This window comes from Sus scrofa, chromosome 1 (assembly GCF_054392235.1).
Source record: "Sus scrofa isolate SSC_HxYL_T2T_F1_AM1 chromosome 1, Sscrofa_HxYL_maternal_Yorkshire_Landrace_v2.0, whole genome shotgun sequence".
NCBI classification, from domain to species: domain Eukaryota; kingdom Metazoa; phylum Chordata; class Mammalia; order Artiodactyla; family Suidae; genus Sus; species Sus scrofa.
Genome location: NC_139383.1, coordinates 205,458,761 through 205,481,159, shown reverse-complemented (window position 1 = coordinate 205,481,159; position 22,399 = coordinate 205,458,761). Strand labels below are relative to the sequence as shown.

The following is a 22,399-nucleotide window of genomic DNA, read 5'->3' as shown; positions in this document are numbered from 1 at the left end:
CCTTTTTGTGTCAGTGAAATAGCCTGTAAACGCCTAGCTAATTAGCACCATCTGATGTTCACATTTTCTCATTCAAGCAAACTAGAAGGCTATCTGTGCCAGGTTTTGCTTTTTGTTTTTGTTTTGTTTTTCTAATCTGGGGTAGAGTAAACAGTGGCAGAGGTCAATTCCTGACCCCAGTATTCTCAAAACTAAAAAAATAATTTTGCAACTGAAAGGAAATTGGGCCGGACCTGTTAATTCCTAATGCTTGCCTGGATTTGCTTTATCCATACATATGTAGTCACACTAGCCTGAAGAAAGCCCCTTTTATACTAACAGGCATGTCTCAATCTGCTGTTGAGGTTGTCTAAGGTCTGTTCCACTGCACTTTTGAAAAAAGAATGCACACTATTTATTTGACCTATTTCTCAGGCATTGAGACTTTGGTTAAAGAAAGTTATACCTCTTTTTCATGATCCCTCTCTTCTCTCTCCTCTGGACTAACTTTAGCTAAATTTACCACCATAAGCAATCAGTAATTGCTTCCACATTTCCAGTTGCTTATGCTGCTATTTCTTTTTTCTTTTTCTTTTCTTTTTACAGCCATAACCGAAGCATATGGAAGTTCCCAGGCTACGGGGCCAATCAGAGCTGCAGCTCCTGGCCTAAACCTCAGCTACAGCTCTGCAGGATACAAGCTGTGTCTTCGACCTATACCACAGCTCATGGCAACATCGGATCCTTAACCCAGTGAACAAGGCCACGGATTGAACCAACATTGTCACAGCAACAACATCAGGTTCTTAAGCCACCAAGCCACAACAAGAACTCTATGCTGCAATTTATTTTTTTTCTAGGTTTTTATTTTCTCTATTATACTTGATTTACATTGTTCCATTGATTTCTGCTATAGAGCAAAATGACCCAGTCATACATATATATTCTTTTTCTCACATTACCCTCCATCATGGCCATCACAAGTGACTAGATATAGTTCCCTGTGCTATAGCAGTATCTCATTGCTTATCCACTCCAAATGCAAGAGTTTGCATCTACTAACCTCAGACTCCCAGTCCATCCCAATCCCTCCCTTTCCCCTTCAGCAACCACAAGTCTGTTCTCCAAGTCCATGGGTTTTTTTTCTGTAGATAGGTCTATTTGCACCATATATTAGATTCCAGATATAAATGATATTATAGGGCATTTTGTCTTTCTCTTTCTGATTTACTGTACTTGGTGTGAGAGTCTCTAGTTCTATCCATGTTGCTGTAAATGGCATTATTTTGTTCTTTTTATGGCTGAGTAGTATTCCATTGCATAGATATACCACATCTTCTTAATCCATTCATCTGCCTATGGACATTTAGGGTGTTTCCATGTCTTGGCTATTGTGAATAGTGAAGCAATGAACATACAGGTGCATGTGTCTTTTTTAAGGCAAGTTTTGTCCAGATATATGCCCAGGAGTGGGATTGCTGGGTCATATGGTAGTTCCATATTTAGTTTTTTCTAAGGTACCTCCATACTGTTATTCATAGAGGCTGTATCAATTTACATTCCCACCAACAGTGTAGGAGGGTTCCCTTTTCTCCATACTCTCTCCGGCATTTGTTATTTATTGACTTGTTAATGATGGCCATTCTGACTGGTGTAAGGTGGTATCTTATAGTAGTTTTGATTTGCATTTCTCTAATAATCAGTGATGTTGAGCATTTTTTCATGTGCCTATTGGCCATCTGTATGTCTTCTTTGGAGAAATGTCTGTTCAGGTCTTCTGCCCATTTTTCAACTGGGTTCTTGGGATTTTGCTGTTGAGTTGTATAACTTATTTGTATATTTTAGAGATTAAGCCCTTGTCCGTTGCATCATTTGAAACTATTTTCTCCCATACCATTGGTTGTCTTTTTGTTTTGGTTTGGTTTGGTTTTTTATGGTTTCTTTTGCTGTGCAAAAGCTTTTAAATTTGATTAGGTCTCATCGATTTATTTTTGTTTTTATTTCTTTTGCCTTGGGAGACTGACCTAAGAAAACATTTGTAAGGTTGATGTCAGAGAATGTTTTGCCATGTTCTCTTCTAGGAGTCTGGCGGTGTCTTGTCTTATGTTTAAGTCTTTAAGCCATTTTGAATTTATTTTTGTGCATGATGTGAAGTTGTGTTCTAGATTCACTGACTTACATGCAGCTGTCCAGTTTTCCTAGCACCACTTGTTTAAAAAAAATGTCTTTTTCCCATGTTATATCCTGTCTCCTCTGCCAAAGATTAATTGACCATATGAATCTGGGTTTATTTATGGATTCTATATTCTTTTCCATTGGTCTGTATGTCTGTTTTGGTACCAGTACCACACTGTCTTGATTACTATAGCTTTGTATATTATGAAGCCTGGGAGAGTTATGCCTCCTAATTGGTTTTTGTTCCTCAGGATTGCTTTGGCAATTTCTGGGTCTTTTGTGGTTCCACATAAATTTTTGGATTGCTTATTCTAGTTCTGTAAAAAATGTCATGGGTAATTTGATAGGGATTGCATTGAATCTGTAGATTGCTTTGGGTAGTATGGTCATTTTAACATTATTAATTCTGCCAATCCTGGAGCATGGAGTATCTTTCCATTTGAATTCACTTTGATTTCCTTGATTAATGTTTTATAGTTCTCGCATAGAAGTCACCTCCTTGGTCAGGTTTATTCCTAGGTATTCAGTTTTTGGGGGTGTGATTTTAAAAGGCACTGTATTTTTGTATACCTTTTCTAATATTTCATTGTTAGTATACAGAAATGCAACCAAATTCTGAATATTAATCTTGTATCCTGCTATGTTGCTGAATTCATTGATCAGTCCGAGAGTTCGAGTAGTTTTTGTGTGGAGTCCTTTGGGTTTTCATGTCATCTGCATAGAGTGACAATTTTACCTCGTCTCTCCCAATTTGAATATCTTTTATTTCTTTTGTTTGTCAGATTGCTGTGGCCAGGACTTCCAATACTATGTTGAATAAAAGAGTGAGAACAGGCATCCTTGTCTTGTTCCAGATTTTAGTGGGAAGGCTTTCAGCTTTTCTCCATTGAGTATTATATTGGCTGTAGGTTTGTCAAAAATGGCTTTTATTATGTTAAGGTATGTTCCCTCTATTCCCACTTTGCTAAGAGTTTTTTTTTTTTTTTTATCATGAATGGATGTTGGACTTTGTCAAATGTGTTTTTTTTTTTTTTTTTGCATCTATTGAAATGATCATGTAGTTTTTGACTTTTGTTAATGTGGTGTATGATGTTGATTGATTTGCATATGTTGAACCATCTGTGTGAACCTGAGATGAATCCCACTTGGTTGTGGTGTAGGACCTTTTTTATATGTTGTTGGATTCAGCTGGCTAAAATTTTGTTGAGATTTTTTGTGTCTATAGTCATCAAAGAAATTGGCCTATAATTCTCTTTTTTTTTTTCCAGTATCTTTGTCTGATTTTTGTATTAGGGTGATGGTGGCCTCCTCGAACCTCTTTGGGAGTGTTCCTTCTTCAACCTTTTGGAAACGTTCAAGAAGGATGGGTATAAGTTCCTCTTTGTAAATTTGGTAAAATTTGCCTGTGAAGCCATCTGGTCCTGGACTTTTGTTAGTAGGGAGTGTTTTTGTTACATATTTAATTTCATTTCTAGTGATCAGTCTGTTCAGTTGATCTATTTCTTCTTGATTCAGTTTTGGTGGGCTGTTAGTCTCTAGAATGATGTCAATTTTTTCTAGGTTGTCAAATTTGTTGGTATGTAATTGTTCATAGTATTCTTTGTGTTTTTTGTATTTCTGCAGTATCCATTGAGATTTCTCCTTTTCCATTTCTTATTTTGTTTATTTGGGTTTTTCTCTCTCCCCTTTTTGGTGAGTCTGGCCAGAGGTTTGTCAATTTTTTTTACCCTTTCAAAGAACAAGTTCTTGGTTTTATTGATTTTTTTCTATTGTTTTTTGAATCTCTATTTTATTGATTTCCTCTGATCTCTATGATTTCCTTCCTTCTGCTGACTTTAGATTTTGTTTGTTCTTCTCTTTCTAATTCTTTTAGGTGGTAAGTCAAGTTGTTGATTTGAGATTTTTCTTCTTTTCTAAGGAAGACCTGTATTGCTATGAACTTCCCTCTAAGCACTGCTTTTGTGGCATGCCATAGATTTTGAGTGGTTGTGTTTCATTACTATTTGTCTCAAGGTATTTTTTAATTTCCCTTTTGATTACCTCATTGACCCATTGGTTTTTTTAGTAGCATGTTGTCTAGTCTCCATATAGTGAGTTTTTTCTCATTTCTTTCCTGTGGTTGATTTCTATTTTTATGCCATTGTGGTCAAAGAGGATACTTGAAATTTTTTTTTTTTTTTTGTCTTCTTGTCCTTTTAGGGCCACACCTGCGGCATATGGAGGTTCCCTGGCTAGGGGTCTAATTGGAGCTGTAGCCACCAGCGTACGCCAGAGCCACAGCAACATGGGATCCAAGCCACGTCTGTGACCTACACCACAGCTTGCAGCAATGTCAGATCCTTAACCCACTGAGCAAAGCCAGGGATCAAACCCACAACCTCATGGTTCCTAGTCGGAATTGTTAACTACTGAGCCATGATGGGAACTCCCTGAAATAATTTCTATACTCTTAAATTTGTTGAGGTTAGCTTTGTGCCCCAGTATGTGATCAATTCTTGAGAATGTTCCATGTGCACTTGGGAAGAATGTAGATTCTGATTTTTTTGGATGTAATGTCCTGAAAATGTCAATTACGACTAACTTTTCTGTTGTGTCATTTAGGATCTCTGTTGCTTTATTGATTTTCTGTCTAGAGGATCTGTCCGTTGATGTGAGTGGGGTGTTAAATCTCCTGTTATTACTGTATTCCCATCAATTTCTCCTTTTATGTATGTTAGTATTTGTTGTTTATATCTCCGGGCTCTTACAATAGGGGCATCTATATTGACAAGTGTAATATCCTCTTCTTGAACAGATCCTTTTATCATTAAATAGTGTCCTTCTTTGTCTTTCTTTATGGTCTTTTAAAGTCTATTTTGTCTAATATGAGTATTGCAACTCCTGCTTTCCTGTCTTTTCCACTCACACAAAATATCTTTTTCCATCCCCTGACTTTCAATTTATATTTTTCCTTTGCCTTAAGGTGAATCTCTTGCAGACAGCATATTGTAGGCTCTCTCTTTTTTTTAATCCAATCTCCCACACTATGTCTTTCGATTGGAGCATTCAGTACAATGACATTTAAGTTAATTATTGATAAATATGTATTTATTACCATTTTAAACCTTGTTTTCCAGTTGACACTATTTTTCTCCTTTGTTCCTTTTTTTTTTTTTTTTTTTTGGTTGGATGATTTCCTTTTATTTTATGCTTGTATCCTTTTTAGTTTTTTTTTAACTCAATGAATTTTATTACATTTATAGTTGTACAATGATCATCACAACTCAGTTTTATAGTATATCATCCCAAACATCCAGCCCATCCCCTCACATACCACCAATACTCTCCTTTGGAAACCATACATTTTTCAAAGTCTGTGAGTCAGTATCTGTTCTGCAAAGTAGTTCACTGTGTGCTTTTTTTAGATTCCACATGTAAGTGATATCATCAGATGTTGGTGTCTCATTGACTAACTTCACTTAGCATGATAATTTCTAGGACCGTCCATGTTGGTGCAAATGCCCTTACTTCTTTCCTTTTAATGGCTGAGTAATATTCCATTGTGTATATGTACCACCTCTTCTTGATCCACTCCTCTGTTGATGGACATTTAGGTTGTTTCCATGTCTTGGCTATTGTATATAGTGCTGAATGAACACAGGAGTACATGTGTCTTTTTGAGTCATGGTTTTCTATGGATAGATACCCAGGAGTAGGATTGCTGGATCAAACGGTAATTCTATTTTCAGTTTTTTGAAGAATGCCCATACTGTTTTCCATAGTGCTTGCACCAATTTACATTCCCACTAACAGTGTAGAAGTCTTCCCTTTTCTCCACACCTTCTCTAACATTTATTGTTTGTGGACTTTTTGATGATGGCCATTCTGGCTGGTGTATGGTGATACCTCATAGAGATTTTGATTTGCATTTCTCTAATAATGAGTGATGTTGAATATCTTTTCATGTGTTTTTTGGCCATCCATATGTCTTCTTTGGCAAATTGTCTGTTTAGGTCTTCTTCCTATTTTTTTATTTTTATTTTTTTTGTATTGAGCTGTAGGAGGTGTTCATAAATTTTGGAGATAAATCCCTTGTGAGTCACTTCATTTGCAAATATTTTCTCCCATTCTGTGGGTTGTCTTTTCATTTTATTTAGGGTTTCCTTTGCTGTGCAAACACTTTTGAGCTTAATTAGGTCCCAGTTGTTTATTTTTGTTTTCATAGTCATTACTCTAGGAGGTAGATCTGAGAAGATATTGCTGTGGTTTATGTTTGGCCCATGTTTTCCTCTAAGAGTTTTATAGTATCTGATCTTACATTTAGGTCTTTAATCCACTTTGACTTTATTTTTGTGTATGGTGTTAGGAAGTGTTCTAATTTCATTCTTTTACATGTAGCTGTCCCTTTTCCCAGCACCACTTATTAAAGGTACTATCTTTTCTCCATTTTATATTCTTGCCTCCTTTGTCATAGATTAATCATCTCTAGATACATGGGTTTAATTCTGGGCTTTTTTTAGTTTTTGTGAATGTAATATTTGGTATCGATTTGTGGTTGCCCTGTTTTTCAAGTATGTTAACTCCTTCCTATATCTGCTTGCTTTAGCCTTATAGTCATATAGGCTCAAACACATTCCAAAATTTAAAATATATATATATAGATTTTCTTACTTTCCTTCCCCACATTCTGTGATTTTGAAATCCTTTAACATCTTCATGTTTGTCCTTTTGATGTTCCTTGTATTTATCATCGCTTTTACAATAGCTTTTTTTTTTTTCCTTTGTAGATCTGTATACTGGCTTATTTAAGTGATTGCTTTCCAACTGTGATTTCCTCCATCCTATATCTTCTTACTTTCCTTTTTAGAAGAGACATTTCAGTATTTTTTTAGAATGGTTTTAGTATTTCTGTACTCTTTTAGTTTTTATTTGTTGGAGAAGTTCTTTATTTCTCCTACTATTTTAAATGATATTCTTGCTGGGTAGAGTATTCTAGGCTAAAATTTTTTCCCTTTTAGAACTTTGACTATATCTTGCCACACTCTTCTGGCCTGTAGTGTTTCAATAGAGAAATCAGCTGACAGATAACCTTATGAGGGTTCCCTTATAATTAAGTTTTGTTTTTCTCTTGCTACCTTTAGAATCCTCTCTTTAACTTTTGCCATTTTTATTATAATATGTCTTGGCATTGGCCTGTGTAGGTTCAACTTTCTTGGGGCCCTCTGTGATTCCTGTATCTTGATATCTGTTTCCTTAGATTTGGAAAGTTTTCAGACATGATTTCTTCAATTATATTTTCAATCCCCTTTTCTTTTTCCTCTCCTTCTAGAATCCCTATTACACATAGATGGGCCCACTTTTTTTTTTTTTTTTGTCTTTTTGCCTTTTCTAGGGCTGCTTCCTGTGGCATATGGAGGTTCCCAGGCTAGGGGTCTAATCAGAGCTGTAGCCGCTGGCCTACGCCACAGCCACAGCAATACAGGATCCGAGCCGCGTCTGCAACCTACACCACAGCTCATGGCAACACCGGATCCTTAACTAACTGAGCAAGGCCAGGGATAGAACCTGCAACCTCGTGGTTCCTAGTTGGATTCGTTAACCACTGCACCACGATGGGAACTCCATTGGCCCACTTTAGATTATCCCATAGATTTCTTCTATTGCTTTCATGTTTTTCATTTGGTTTCTGCTGTCCTGACTGGGTGATTTCCATTATTCTATCTTCCAAGTCACTAATTGTTTCTTCTGCATTATTCATTCTGCTCTTCAATGCTTTTAACTCAGTTTGCTTCTCTGCAAATGAATTTTCTAATTTTTCTTGACTCTTCTTTATATTTTCTAGTTCCTGTCTAAAGTAATCTGTGTCACTGTTCATATCTGCTCTTAGTTCTTTCATATTCTCTTAATTCCTTCAGAATTTTCACTTTTTCCTTTTTGAGCTCAATATCTGTTAGACTGAAGAGGTCTGTTTCATTATTTACTCCTTCAGGTGAATTCTCCTATTCTTTTAACTGGGAATATTTCCTAAGCTTCTTTGTTTTGCTTACATTTTTCTTATTCTGTGAGTTTAGGGAAAACAACTACTGTAGTCTTGAAGGATTATTTATATGCACAAGGGCCAAGGTATCTTGTTAGGGCTCACTTTTTATTTTTAGAGTTCTACACATGCTTCCAGAGAGATGGAGGAAATGGGCAGGGCTAGTATCCAGTGCCTGGTTGCTGGGCCCTTGTGCTGCTATTTCTTAATCTGACAATCCTAAAGACATTTTCAAAGATTTATCTTAATTTCACACAATTTATGTCTCACTTTTGCACCTACCAATATAATTATATCACTATTTTCATTAAATCAATAATCAAGGGTTGAATTTATATGAGTATGTAAATATTCTCTGGAATCTAACAATGAGCAGTTACATCATGTCCTCCCTGAAATCCTGCACTGAGGGTGAAGTATCATCTCTGAAGCATCGTATTAATATCCTGAAATAAGGCATAAAATATCAATCTTATCACAAGAAAGCATCATAAAACCAAAACTGAGGGACACTCAAAAAAAAAAAAAAACTTACTAGTGCTGTTCTAAAGTGTCACTAATGACAGATCAGGAAAGACTGGAGAAGCACCACAGAGTCCAAGAGACTAAAGAGACACTACAACTAAACACAATATGGAGTCCTGGATTGGATGCTGGAAGAGAAAAGGGACATTAATGGAAAAGCTTCTGAAATCTGAATAAATTCTGTATTTTAGTTGATAGTGTTATATCTAGGTTACTTGTACCAAGGATAAATGTTTTCCAGTTATAGAAGATGTTAACATAAGAGAAAACTGGGAAAAGAGTATCCAGGAATTCATGGGACCATTTTTCAAAATAAAAAGTTTAAAAAGAAAATAAATAAATTGAATGAAAATATCATTTATTTTAAAAAGTAAGTTAAAATTAGTTAAGCATAATATTACGAGTGGAAGAATTTATGGTGGTGATATATAAATGACTGATTGGAGTTCTTGTGATTCAGCAGGTTACAAACCCAGTGTAGTCTCTGTGAAGATGCAGGTTCAATTCCTGGCCTTGCTCAGTGGGTTAAGGATCTGGTGTTGCCACAAAGTGCAGCAGAGGTCACAGATATGGCTCCAATCCTGTAGCTGTGGCATAGGCTGGCAGCCATAGCTCTGATTTGACCTCTAGCCTGGGAACTTCCATATGCCACATATGTTGGCCTTAAAAAGAAAAGAAAAAAAAAGGAAATATAAATGACTGATGTGTGAGAAATACTAATCTTGACTTAGCACAATCCCTGACATGTAAAATACGTTGGGGTGGGGGAGGGAGGAAATCATCGTCTCCATATGACAGCCCTTAAGGGAAGACCTGCTTTAAGAATATCTGATTAAAATTCTTCTAGACCTCCTCATGCAGATAAAAATGAAAAAAATGCAGCCAAAATACAGAGAGAGAAAGAGAGAGAGAGAGTGGAAAGCACTGAAAGGCATATTCTGGAGGAAAGCCCACACTTGAGAGAAAAGGATGACATTGGGTAAGTCTGCCATTTTTATGAATTTTAGCCTGAGGGTCAATACTATGTGAAGCAGAAGAATACAGATAGAAAAAAATTTTACAGTTTGAAGAACCAAAGAACAGAGTTTAGGGCAACCACAGCCACTGGAAAGTGATAGCAATATCCCAGAAAGAGAACTAGGCAGCAGGAACCCCAATCTTGTATATAATTCAACCTAAATCTATGGCTGATGTCTGATACTCACACACAGGGAACAAATTCCAGCAAAGGATGAAAGAACTTAACTGAGTTTGGGGAAACTGCCCAAGAGATGGAGTTTGTAATTTGAGTCCCTCCTAATTTCATTTTGCTCAAACAAATTAATTAATACTCTTCAGAGAAGTATTACATAATCTGCAGGCCCCATAACCTAATATTCAAAATATTCAGGACAAAAATTCAAATTTACAAGACCACAAAAAAACAGGAAAATGTGAAGCTGCAAGTAGATCAGTAAGTTATTCAATTTAAAGAACATTTTTAAAAAAATAAGTAGAACACCCACTAGGATGAGTATAATAAAAAAATAATAACAGAAAATAACTAGCATTAGCAAGGATGTGAAGAAGTCAGAACCCCCATACATTGCTGGCAGGAATATAAAATAGTGAAGCTGCTGTGGAAAATAGTTTGATGGTTCCTCAAAAAGTTAAACATAGCATTACTGTATGATCCAGCAATTCCACTCCTAAAGAGTGGTGTTTAAAAAAAAACAAAATAATAAAAAAAAACCCACATAATGAATGTACGTCGCAGCACCATTCACAACAGCCATAAGGTAGAAACAACCTAAATGCCTATCAACTAATGATGGATAAACCAAAATGTGATACGTCATATAGTGAAATACTATTCAGCAATAAAGAGTAATGGAATATTGATACATACAACATAAACTTGAAAAAATATGCTAAATGAAAGAAGCTAGACATAGAAGTTTACATATTTTGATTCTATTTACATGAAAAATCCAGAATAGGTAAATTCATAAAGATAGAAAGATAATTATGGTTTCCAGAGGGTGGGAGAGAGGGATGGGAAGTTTTTGCTTAATAAGTATAAACAGGGTTTCCTATGGGGGGGTGTGAAAATATTTGAACTAGGTAGAAATTAAGGTTGTACAATTTTGTTTATGTAAAAAATTTCAGGAGTTCCCGTCATGGCTCAGTGGTTAGCGAATCCAACTAGGAACCATGAGGTTGCGGGTTCAATCCCTGGCCTTGCTCAGTGGGTTGAGGATCCGGCGTTGCTGTGAGCTGTGGTGTGGGTCGCAGACACGGCTCAGATGCTGCGTTGCTGTGGCTCTGGCGTAGGCTGGCAGCTACAGCTCCGATTCAGCCCCTAGCCTGGGAACCTCCATGTACAGCGAGAGCTGCCCAAGAAATGACAAAAGTTTTAAAAAAATAAAAAATAAATAAAGAGGCCTCTCCTATCTTAGTTAAAATTACAACCACCATCAACTTCAGTCCTGTAGCCCTCTCCCCCTCGTCCTTGCTTCATTTAAAAAAAAAAAAAAAAATTTTCAGAGAGTGGTATACTTTTAAATGGTTAATTTTATGTGAATTCTTTCTCAATAAAAAGATAAAGCATGAAGAGTTCCAGACATTCACAGAACATTGTAAATCAGCTATAATAAAACATTTTTAGGAAAATGAACAGTTACTCTATGACTTATAATACAATAACAAAGATTTAAGTACAGGTAAATAGTGTCACAGAAGAAAACAATAAAGAGAATAGGACAGAAAAAAATATCTGAAAAACAGCTACCAAAATATTTACCAAAGCTGGTAATAGATATAAATGTAGAGAGTTTAGCAGCTCAGTTATCTCCAAGTGTGATAAATATGAAATGAACCATTAGGCACATCAGAAGCCAACAGAAAACACAGAAGACAAAATCTTGAAAATAGCCAGAGGAAGTGATACATTATATTCAGAGGAATATCAAATTGAATAAATACCACATTGTCATCAGAAACTAACACATACATACATATCCCTCAGTATCTGCAAGGGGATTGGTTCAGGACCCACTGTGGATACCCAGATATGCAGATGCCCAAGTCCTATTGTCTGCCCTCCATATCTACAGATCATTTGGTACTGTGTTTTTGTTTTTTTTTTTTTTCTTTTCTTTTTTTTTAGGGCTGCACCCATGGCATAGAGAAGTTCCTAGGCTAGGGGTTGAATCGGAGCTACAGCTGCTGGCCTACACCCAGAGCCACAAGAACGTGGGATCTGAGCCACATCTGTGACCTACACCAGAGCTTATGGCAACACCAGATCCTTAACCCACTGAGCGAGGCCAGGGATTGAACCTGCATCCTCATGGATCCTAGTTGGGTTTGTTAAATGCTGAGCCACAAAGGGAACGCCCAGTACTGTATTATTTACTGAAAAAAAAATCTTCTTATAAATATCCCTACACTGTTCAAACCCAAGTCATGAAAGGGTAAAAAAAATATATATGTGTGTGTGTGTGTGTGTGTACACATATATATATACATATATATAATTAATCCCAGAAATTAAATGCAATTCACCAAATTAATAGAATAAAGGAAAAATATGTCATTTAAATAGATGCAGGAAAAACATGTGACAAATTTCAGCACTTATGCATGATAAAAACTCTCAATATAGTAGAAAATAGAAGCTAAATTTCTCAATCTGATAAAGAGTATCTAAAAAACCTACAGTGGGGGAGTTCCCTTCGTGACACAGTGGTTAACGAATCCGACTGGGAACCATGAGGTTGTGGGTTCGGTCCCTGCCCTTGCTCAGTGGGTTAATGATCCGGCATTGCCGTGAGCTGTGGTGTGGGTTGCAGACACGGCTTGGATCCCGTGTTGCTGTGGCTCTGGCGTAGGCCAGTGGCTACAGCTCCGATTTGACCCCTAGCCTGGGAACCTCCATATGCCACGGGAGCAGCCCAAAGAAATAGCAAAAAAAAAAAAAAAAAGACAAAAAAAAATTTTTTTTTTAAATGAAAAGCCTACAGTGAACATATTTAATGGAGAATTAACGAATACTTTCCAAGATCAGGCAAGGATTTCACTCTCACAACTCCTATTCAATATTATACTAGATGTCTTAACCATTGCAATAAGACAAGAAAAAATAAATAAAACAATAGAAATTTAGTGGTCATTAATAAAGAAGTAAAATTTTCTATTTATAGATAATATGTTTACATAGAGAATTCTAAAGAATCTATAAAAACTAAATGAACTAAAAAGTGCTTTTAGTAAGGTTTAATAGTACCAGTTAACTTATAAAAACCAATTGTGTTTTTATATAGTAACAGCAAACAATTAAAAAGCAATTCTGTTTATCATAGATTCAAAAGACATAAAATAGTAATAAATTTAACAAAATATGTGCAGACATCTATGCTGAAAATAATAAAATAGTGCTTAAAGAAATTAAAGACTGAATAAGTGAAGAACAATACCATGCTCATGGATTATAATGCTCAAAATTATGAAGATGTCAATTCTTCCCCGAAATATCTATAGATATAATACAACTTCTATCATAATCCCACTTGGGTGTTTTTTTTTTTCATTTTGTAGAAATTGGCATGCTTCTTCCAAATTTTATGTGAAAATACAAAGGATCTATACAATGCAGAGGACTATTTAAAAAGGAATTTAAAAACTAAAGTGTTTAGACAACTTGATTCAAGACCACTTTAAACACAGAGTTATCATGACTGTGGTTCTGGCATAAGAATCAACATATTAACCATTGAAATAGAATAGCAAAACCAAAGTCAAACCTACACTTTTATGTAAGCCTTAATTTTTCACAAAGGCACCAAAGCAATTATTTAGGGAGACCACAGAATGGGAGAAAATCTTTGCAAATAATTGACTGACAAGGGATTAATCTCCAAAATTTATAAACACCTTCTGCAGCTCAATCAAAAAAAAAAAATCAAAAAATGGGCAGAAGATCTAAACAGACAATTCTCCAAAGAAGACATACGGATGGCCAAAAAAACGCATGAAAAGATGTTCAACATCACTCATTATTAGAGAAATGCAAATCAAAACCACTATGAGGTACCACCTTACACCAGCCAGAATGGCCATTATCAAAAAGTCTACAAACAGTAAGTGCTAGAGAGAGTGTGAAGAAAAAGGAACCCTATTACACTGTTGGTGGGATTGTAAATTGGTGCAACCACTGTGGAAAACAGTATGGAGAGTCCTCAATAAAGTAAAAATAGAACTACCATTTGATTCAGCAATCCCACTCCTGGGCATCTATCCAGAGAAAACCATGAGTCGCAAAGACATGTGCACTCCAGTGTTCATTGCAGCACTGTTTTCAATAGCCAATACATGGAAACAACCTAAATGTCCATTGACAGAGGAGTGGATCAAGAAGAGGTGGTACATATACACAATGGAATATTACTCAGCCATTAAAAAGAACAAAATACCGGCATTTTTAGCAACATGGATGGACCTAGAAATTATCATGCTAAGTGGAGTCGGTCATACAATGAGACACCAACATCGAATGCTTTCACTGACGTGGAATCTGAAAAAAGGACACAATGAACTTCTTTGCAGAACAGATGCTGACTCACAGACTTTGAAAAACTTATGGTTTCCAAAGTAGACAGTTCAGGGGTTGGGGGATGCTCTGGGGTTGTGGGATGGAAATCCTATAAAATTGGATTGTGGTGATCATTGTACAACTGTAAACGTAATAAATTCATTGAGTAATAAAAAAAATTGGTGCTGTAAAAACTTGATGTCTATACTGAAAAAAAAAAAGAATCTAGATTCCTGTCTTAAAACCTATTCACACACACATAAAAATAATTAAAGGTGAATCATGAAACTAAACATAAAATTAAAAATTATAAAGCTCTTAAAGGGAAAACATAAGAGTATAATTTGGCCTGGCAGGGAGGGAGGAAAGGAAGCAGAGGGAGAGAAAGTTTTCACAGGTCACAAAAAACAATAATCATTTTTTAAAAATTGCTAAATTAGATCTGATCAAAATTAAAAATTTTTGCTCATCAGGGAGTTCCAGTTATGGCACAGCAGAAATGAACCCAACTGGTATCCATGAGGATGCAGTTTTGATCCCTGGATTCATTCAGTGGGTTGGTGATCTAGCATTGCCATGAGCTGTGGTGTAGGTCACAGACATGGCTTGGATCTTGGTTGCTGTGGCTGTAGTGTAGTCCACCCTAGGCTGGGAACTTCCGCATGCCAAGGGTGAAGTCCTAAAAAAAATCAGGAGTTCCCGTCATGGCACATGAAAAAGGTGTTCAATATACGTAGTCATCAGGAGAATACAAATTAGAACCATAATAAGAAATTGCAAAATACATTCACCAGAATGGCTAAAATTATAAAAAGTTAGCATCAAATACTGGCAAGAATATGGAACAACTGGAATTTTCATTCACATTGGTGAGTGTGTGAAATGTCATATTCACTGTACAAAACAGGTTGGTAGTATTTTTTTAATTATTGAGGTAAAACACAAACAAAATTAAATTTACTATTTTGACCATTTTAAAGTATACGTCATTTGTATTAAATACATTCACATTTCTGTACAACCATCACCACCATCCTGCTTCATAACTCTTTTCATCTTATAATCCTGAAACTCTACCTATTAAAAAATAACTCTCTATTCTCTCCTCCTCTCAGCCCCTGGCAACCACTATTACACTTTTTTTTTATGATTTTGAATAGTCTAAATATCTCATATAAGTGGTATATTTCATTCAGGATGTCCTAAAGATTCAGAATTTCCTTCCTTTTTGAGACTGAATGATATTTCATTCTATGTATATGCCACATTTTTCTCATCCATTCATGTGCTGATAGACACCTGGGCTGCTTCCACATTTTAGCTGTTGGACATGGGTGCACAAATGCCTCTGGGAGACCCTGCTTTCACTTATTTTGGACGTATACCTGGAGGTGCAATTGCCAGATCATATTGTAATTCTATTTTTAATTTTTTGAGGAATTGCCATACTGTTTTCCACCACAACTGTATCATTTTACCAGTGAAAAAAGGTTCCAGTTTTTCCACATTTTCACCAACACTTGTTTTCTTTTTCTTTTTTTTCAATATTAGCCATCCTAATGAGTATGAGGTATCTCATTAAAGTTTTGGTTTGCATTTTCCTAATGAGTAGTGATGTTGAACATCTTTTCACACGCTTGTTGGCCTTTCATTTATCTTCTTTGGAGGAATACCTATTTAAAGTCTTTTGCCTATTTTTGAATTGGGTTAGGGGTTTTGCCATTGAGTTTTTGAAAATTCTCTATGTTTTTATATTAAAACTTTATCAGATATGCAAGTATTTTTTCCCCTTCTGTAAGTTGCCTTTTTACTGTGTGGATAGTGTCTTAGAATGCACAAATTTAAAATATTTCCATAAGGCCTGATTTGTCTATTGTTTCCTTTTGTTTGCTGTGCCTTTGATGTTGTATCTAAGAAGTGCCAAATACAATGTTGTGAAGCTTTTGTCCTATGTTTCTAAGAGTTTTACTCTTTTGGGTCGTACATTTAGGTCCTTGATTCATTTTGAGTTAGATTTTGTATATGATGTTACATAAGGATTCAACTTCATTTTTGGCATCTGGACAGTTTTCACAGCACTGTTTTTTGAAAACATTGTCTTTTCCCCATCAAATGGCCTTGCCAACCTTGCCAAAAATCTTTTGACCATAAGTATGAGTTTCTTTCTGGACTCTCTATTCTATTCATTGGTCTATGTAATATACCTCTCTTTATGTCAAAACTGCTACACTGTTTTCATTACTGTGGCTTTATAGTAAGTTTTGAAATCAAGAAGTGTGTATCTTCCAGTTTTGTTCCTTTCCAAGATGTTTTGGCAATTTGGGCCCCCTTGAGATTCCATATGAATTTTAGAATGGATTTTTTTATTTCTGCCAAAAAAAAAAGAAAAAAAAACTTCATGGGGACTTTGCTAATGATTCCATTCTATCTGTAGATCACTTGGGTAGTATTATTTTAGCAATAATAAATATTCTAATCTATTAATGTGTTCCCATTTATTTATGTAAATTTTTTTCAGCAATGTTTTATAGTTTTCATTGTACAAGTCTTTCATTTTGGTTAGTTCCTAAGGATTTTATTCTTTTTGATGCTAATGGTATATGGAATTATTTTTGTAATTTCCTTTCTAAATTGTTCACTGTGCATAGAGATAAAATTGATTTTTGCATGTGGACTTACTATGCTGCTACTTTGCTGGATTCATTTATTAGTTCTAAGAACTTTTCATGGCCTCTTTAAGGTTTTCTACATATAATATTACCTGTAAACAAATAATTTTACTTCTTTCTTTCCAGTTTGGATGCTTTGTCTTTCTTTTCCTTGCCTAATTGCTCAGGATAGAACTTCCAGCACTATGGTGAATATAAGTAGTGAAAGCAGGCATCCTCTCCTTGTTTGCTGTGGATTTTTCATACATGACCTTTATTGTGTTAAAGCACTTTCCTTCTATTCCTATTTAGTGGAGTGTTTTTATCATGAAAGGGCATTGAATTTTCTTAAATGCTTTTTTCTGCATGGGTTGAGACGACTATGAGGGGTGTTTTCTATTCACTTTATTGATGAGGTGCATTACATTGACTGATTTTTGTGTGTTGAATTGTGTGTTGAACCACCCTGGCATTCCAGGAATACACCCCACTTGGTCATAGTGTATAATTCTTTTAATATGATGCTGAATTCTATTTGCCAGTAGTTTGCTGAAGATTTTTGTATTGGTTTATAAGAGATATTGATTTTTAGTTTTCTTTTCTGGTAGTATCTTTGCCTGTTTTGATTATCAGGGTTATGCTGACCTGACTGAATAAGAGTTAGGAAGGATTCCCTCCTCTTCAATTTTTTGGTAACATTTGAGAGGGATTGGTATTAACTCTTCTTTAAATGTTTGACAAAATTCGGAGTTCCGTTCATGGCGCAGTGGTTAACGAATCTGACTAGGAACCATGAGGTTGCGGGTTCAGTCCCTGCCCTTGTTCAGTGGGTTAACGATCTGGTGTTGCCGTGAGCTGTGGTGTGGGTTGCAGACGCGGCTCAGATCCAGCGTTGCTGTGGCTCTGGCGTAGGCCGGTGGCTGCAGCTCCAATTCGACCCCTAGCCTGTGAACCTCCATATGCCGAGCGAGCAGCCCAAGAAATAGCAAAAAGACAAAAAAAATAAAAATAAAAATAAAAAAATAAATGTTTGATAAAATTCACCATTGAAGCCATCAGGACCAGGACTTGTCTTTGGGAAATTTTTGATTACTGATTAAATCCCTTTACTAGTTATATAGGTTTATTCAGGTTTCTATTTTTCCGTGATTTAACCATTTCATCTAGTCTATCCAACGTTTTTTTCGGCGTACAATTGTTCATAGTACTCTCTTCTCATCCATTTTCTGTAGAATCCATACTGATAACCTCATTTTCATTTCTGAATTTAGTAACTTGAGTCTTCTCTTTTATTCAGTCCATTTAACTGAAAACTTGTTAATTTTGCCGATCTTTTCAAAGTACCAACTTTTGGTTTGATTGTCCCTATTGTTTACTTTTCTATTCTCTATTTTATTTCTCTCTGCTCTAATCTTTATTACATCTATCCTCTGCTAACTTTGAGTTTAATAAAATAAGCATTTATTAAAGGTAATACTATTTGTTCAGGTTACCAAGTGCCAAGCTTTATGCTAACTACTTTACATGTATTACCTAATGGAATATAACATTATAAAATAAGTAACGTTTTACCTGCTTAAAGAAAATTTCCCAAAGTCACACAGCTAAATGGCAGAAGCCAAATGGTCCCAACGGTCTGATTTCCAAGTCCATGGCCATCATCGTGGGTGACTCTGGCCAGAGACACCTCACCTGAAGAGCTCTGGGGAGGAAAGGAAGGCATGGCTGACATCTATCCTGAGTCTGAGGCCTCATACCATCTGGTGGCAGCAAACTTTGACTCAAACTGTATGATTAATTCAGACCATGACTGCAAAAGAGGTAAACTAAATTAAATGAGACATTAAAGGAGAAAATCTGAACATAAGAGAATGGGCAAGACTCTGGACAGAGGTAATCAATAAATACTAGTCCAATCAATCAATGAAGGCACATGACTTACAGTGGATTTTGAAGTATGGGGCACATCATGCAGCTATTCAACTTATTTTTTAAAAGCTTCCTTTTCAAAATAAATTATACAATGAACATTATCATAATAAAAAAATCAAATTTTAATTTCCCTTAGCTATCCCACAATTAGCCTCAATTAAAAAAGGCCCAATGTGAATTTGATCTAAAACAAACCACTATTATATAAAAATCTCAGAAACAGCAATCAGACTGTACATTTACTTTGCCTTTGGGGGGGGGGCGCTTTTTAGGACCACACCCACAGCTTATGGAAGTTCCCAGGCTAGCGGTCAAATCCAAGCTATAGCTGGTGGTCTACCAGCCACAGCAATGCCAGATCCAAACTGTGTCTGTGACCTACACCACCGCTCACAGCAACACTGGATCCTTAACTCACTGAGCAAGGCCAGGAATCGAACATGCATCCTCATGGATACCAGCTGGGTTCATTACTGCTGAGCCACAACGGGAACTCCTACTTTGCCTCTTTTATATTATAGCATTTACAGGGAGGAGGCAATGTTACAGAAAGGATTAAATATTCCACAGAAATCAACTCTTAGATTTCTTTGAACCCTAAAATTCTTTGTTACAAGTTTATGTAACTTACCAAGAAGGTGATCTTCAGTTGTTAAAATGGTCATGTTTATAAATACAAAACTGCTGAATTTACAGGTATTTTTTCCAACCCCAACTCAGTTTTCCTGAACATGAAATATTAACTGGTTAACTCTACATGGTTCCATATCTGACTTAATCAGCCAAGAGAGTAAATTACACCTAATCAATGCTTCCCAAAGAAAGTATCCTATGGTTGATTATAGGTGACCGTCTTCTCTTTTCATCACATCATGATGAGGCCACAACCCCTCCACTTGAATCTGAGCCAACTTGTCACTGGTTGACCAACAAAATACAACAGAAGTGATGCAGTTTCTGGGCCCGGGTCTTAAAGAATTAGCAGTGGCCACTTCCTGTCTCTTAAAACGCTCATTCCTAATTGTCATGCTGTAAGAAAGCCCAAGAAGGCAGCCCCATAAGGAGGTCCATGGCAAAAAAACTGAGGTCTCTGGCTGAACCCAAGCTAAGACGAGCACTGATACGCCAGCCATGCATGCAAGCAAATCACGTGGAGGTGAATTCTCCTGCCTCACTTGATAAACCCAAGAGGATGCTGGAGCAGCAGAGACAAGATGGTCTTGCCAAGTCCTGCCCACACTGTACATCTGTGAACAAAATAAGGAACTTTCAGGTTTCACCACTGAGTGTTGGGAGTAGTTTGTTACCTAGCAACAGACACGGACCATTCTCAGGTCATAAACTAAGAAATCAAGACGAAAGCCTGAAGGTACCAACCCCACTACCTCACAGCTATGTTGGTCAAAGCTACTAGTCGCATGATTCAGAAAGGCCAGGAAAAAACAAATACACACAGCCAGGCACCTGAGAACTCTTCACTGCTTCTTTATTAGGATGTACCCACAGTACACAATCTCTCAACATCTGTGAAAGCAGAAGGTTACATTTCCCTTTGGGAGCACCTTCATTTTTGTTTCTGTTACCACTTTGAAGAAGCTAAATCATTTTCAAAGAAAGACATTTTAAATCCCAAGTATTTAAGACTCAGCTTTCATTTTTGTTGTGTTTGAAAAGGAAGTAGCATGTTTTAGCCAGCACTGGAAGATTGTTTTGTGGCATTTTAACTTTGATGTGGATTGGAAATCTTCACTGTCTGGTTGAACCAGTCTATAATTTTCATATGCAACTTTTCATATCAAAAAATGTTTCATTTTTACCTCTACCCACAAACAGATGCTGTTTAAACCACACATATACACACACTCACACACGCAACTAAATTTAAAACCAATCATGAACTACAGCATTTCTAACAGGGAAAATGAACTTTTGCTGCCCTCTTCTGCTAAAACAATGAAATACTAAAATACCAAAAGATTTATGAAGCTGAAGCAAAATCCTCAAACCGAAAGCAATGGACATGTCATTCTCATTACACCTCAATCAAAAATCAGACAACAACCAGAAAATGTATTGGTAATATTTATATTTGAAGGTTCCCCATTGATATATGAGGTCTGGATTACAACTTATATACAATTAGGTGATTTCCAAAAACGTAAAGAAAGAGAAGGGAAAGAAGGAATGAAAGAAAAAAGAGAGGGGAGGAGGAAGGGTAGAAAAGGAAACCTACATTCATAGACATCAAAATATGGGATGTTTACTTCCAAAAGAGATACTACAGCTGCTGTCGTGCACAGGAAGCAGCATAAATGAACATTCCACTAGATTAAAATTTGCTCAAACTTTCTCTCAAGATGCACAATCCTTTAAGATTTTCAAAATTAAATACTGAAAAATATAAAATGCATTGCCAATATAGCTACTACAAAAATCCTTTGTGGCTCATTCCTTCACTCCCCTCGGAGAAGCAGCTGAGCCAGAATATAAAAATAAAAACATTGATGTGCAAATAAAATATCACTCATCACATCTGGTGCCACTTTTTTGCTATAGGTAACTGTCATTTTGTGATAACATTGGTAATAGTATCAAAAGAGAGAATCTCTTCATTTCTTGGGCCGGGTCAGTGCATCCAATTAAAGGGGAAAAAAAAAAAAAAAGCCAAACAGAAGGGGGTGGGGGGAAAAACCTCCAAACATTGAAAAATGCCAATAACATCCATACATCTTCCCTTTCCCACCCCCCGATCCCCACAAAAAAATAAAAAAGCTTTTAAAGCTCTAAATATACTTTTTTTTTTTTTCTTTCCATAGTGTGATTGAGCCTAGGACTATACATTTAAGTATAGCAGGTGCAATTAGAAGCAATTCCTGGCTCTGCACCCTGGACTGTCCCACGCACAGAAGGAGGTACAAAATAAAGTCAATCCTTCCATTTAGGCAAGCAAGCCCAAGATGAAGGAACATAACCCTGCTTGTGAGTATCCAGAGGCAATCAGGGTATAGTTTATTTCTTACTTTTTTATTTTTTTTTATTTTATTTTATAAAAAACAGATGTTAGGGAGAGCAAAATATAATAAAATTTAAAAGGACAAGAACACTGAAGGAAAACAACTGGGGACACTTGCACAATGAGAAAAGGAATGCATGCTTGATTCAAGGTATGAGATGGGTCAATTCACTCACATGGTTGTTTTAGGCCCACAGCCTAAGGCTTCAGCATCCTTCTAAACCACAGGGTTTTTTCTTTTTTCTTCCAAAGACACTCTTAATCCTACCCCTGAAACCAATATGGTAGGGATAAGGTTGGAGTGGTCATCACTAACTACGATATTTGCTATTTAAAAAATATATTTATATATAGTTCTGGAAATTATGAAGCAAACAAAATATAACACAAAGATGCATTTGTCACAATTAACTCAAGTTGCAGCAACAGCAGAAATGTGGGAAAGGACAGAGGGCTGCTGCAAATGCAGCAAGTACGTCCTTAAATATGTCACATAGTGCAACAGTCAGATTACCTCAGTTACTCTGCGTCACTGGACA

At 36.2% G+C, this 22,399-nt stretch overlaps 1 protein-coding gene across 3 annotated transcripts in view; it reads right to left on the bottom strand.

Annotated features, from left to right (window-relative positions):
* Window positions 1-20,098, bottom strand: part of GPHB5 (glycoprotein hormone subunit beta 5) — an 85,185-nt gene extending 65,087 nt beyond the window's left edge. The window contains exons 1-2 of one of the 3 annotated variants that reach the window (XR_014820484.1): window positions 19,479-20,096; window positions 18,488-18,725 (exon numbers count right to left, since the gene is read on the bottom strand). The gene's annotated coding sequence lies outside the window, so the exon portion shown is untranslated. Of the gene's footprint in view, window positions 1-18,487; window positions 18,726-19,478 lie in introns of all 3 variants that reach the window. The other 2 variants (XM_084983169.1, XM_021075408.2) reach the window with 2 other exon arrangements.
* Window positions 20,099-22,399: the final 2,301 nt, after the last annotated feature.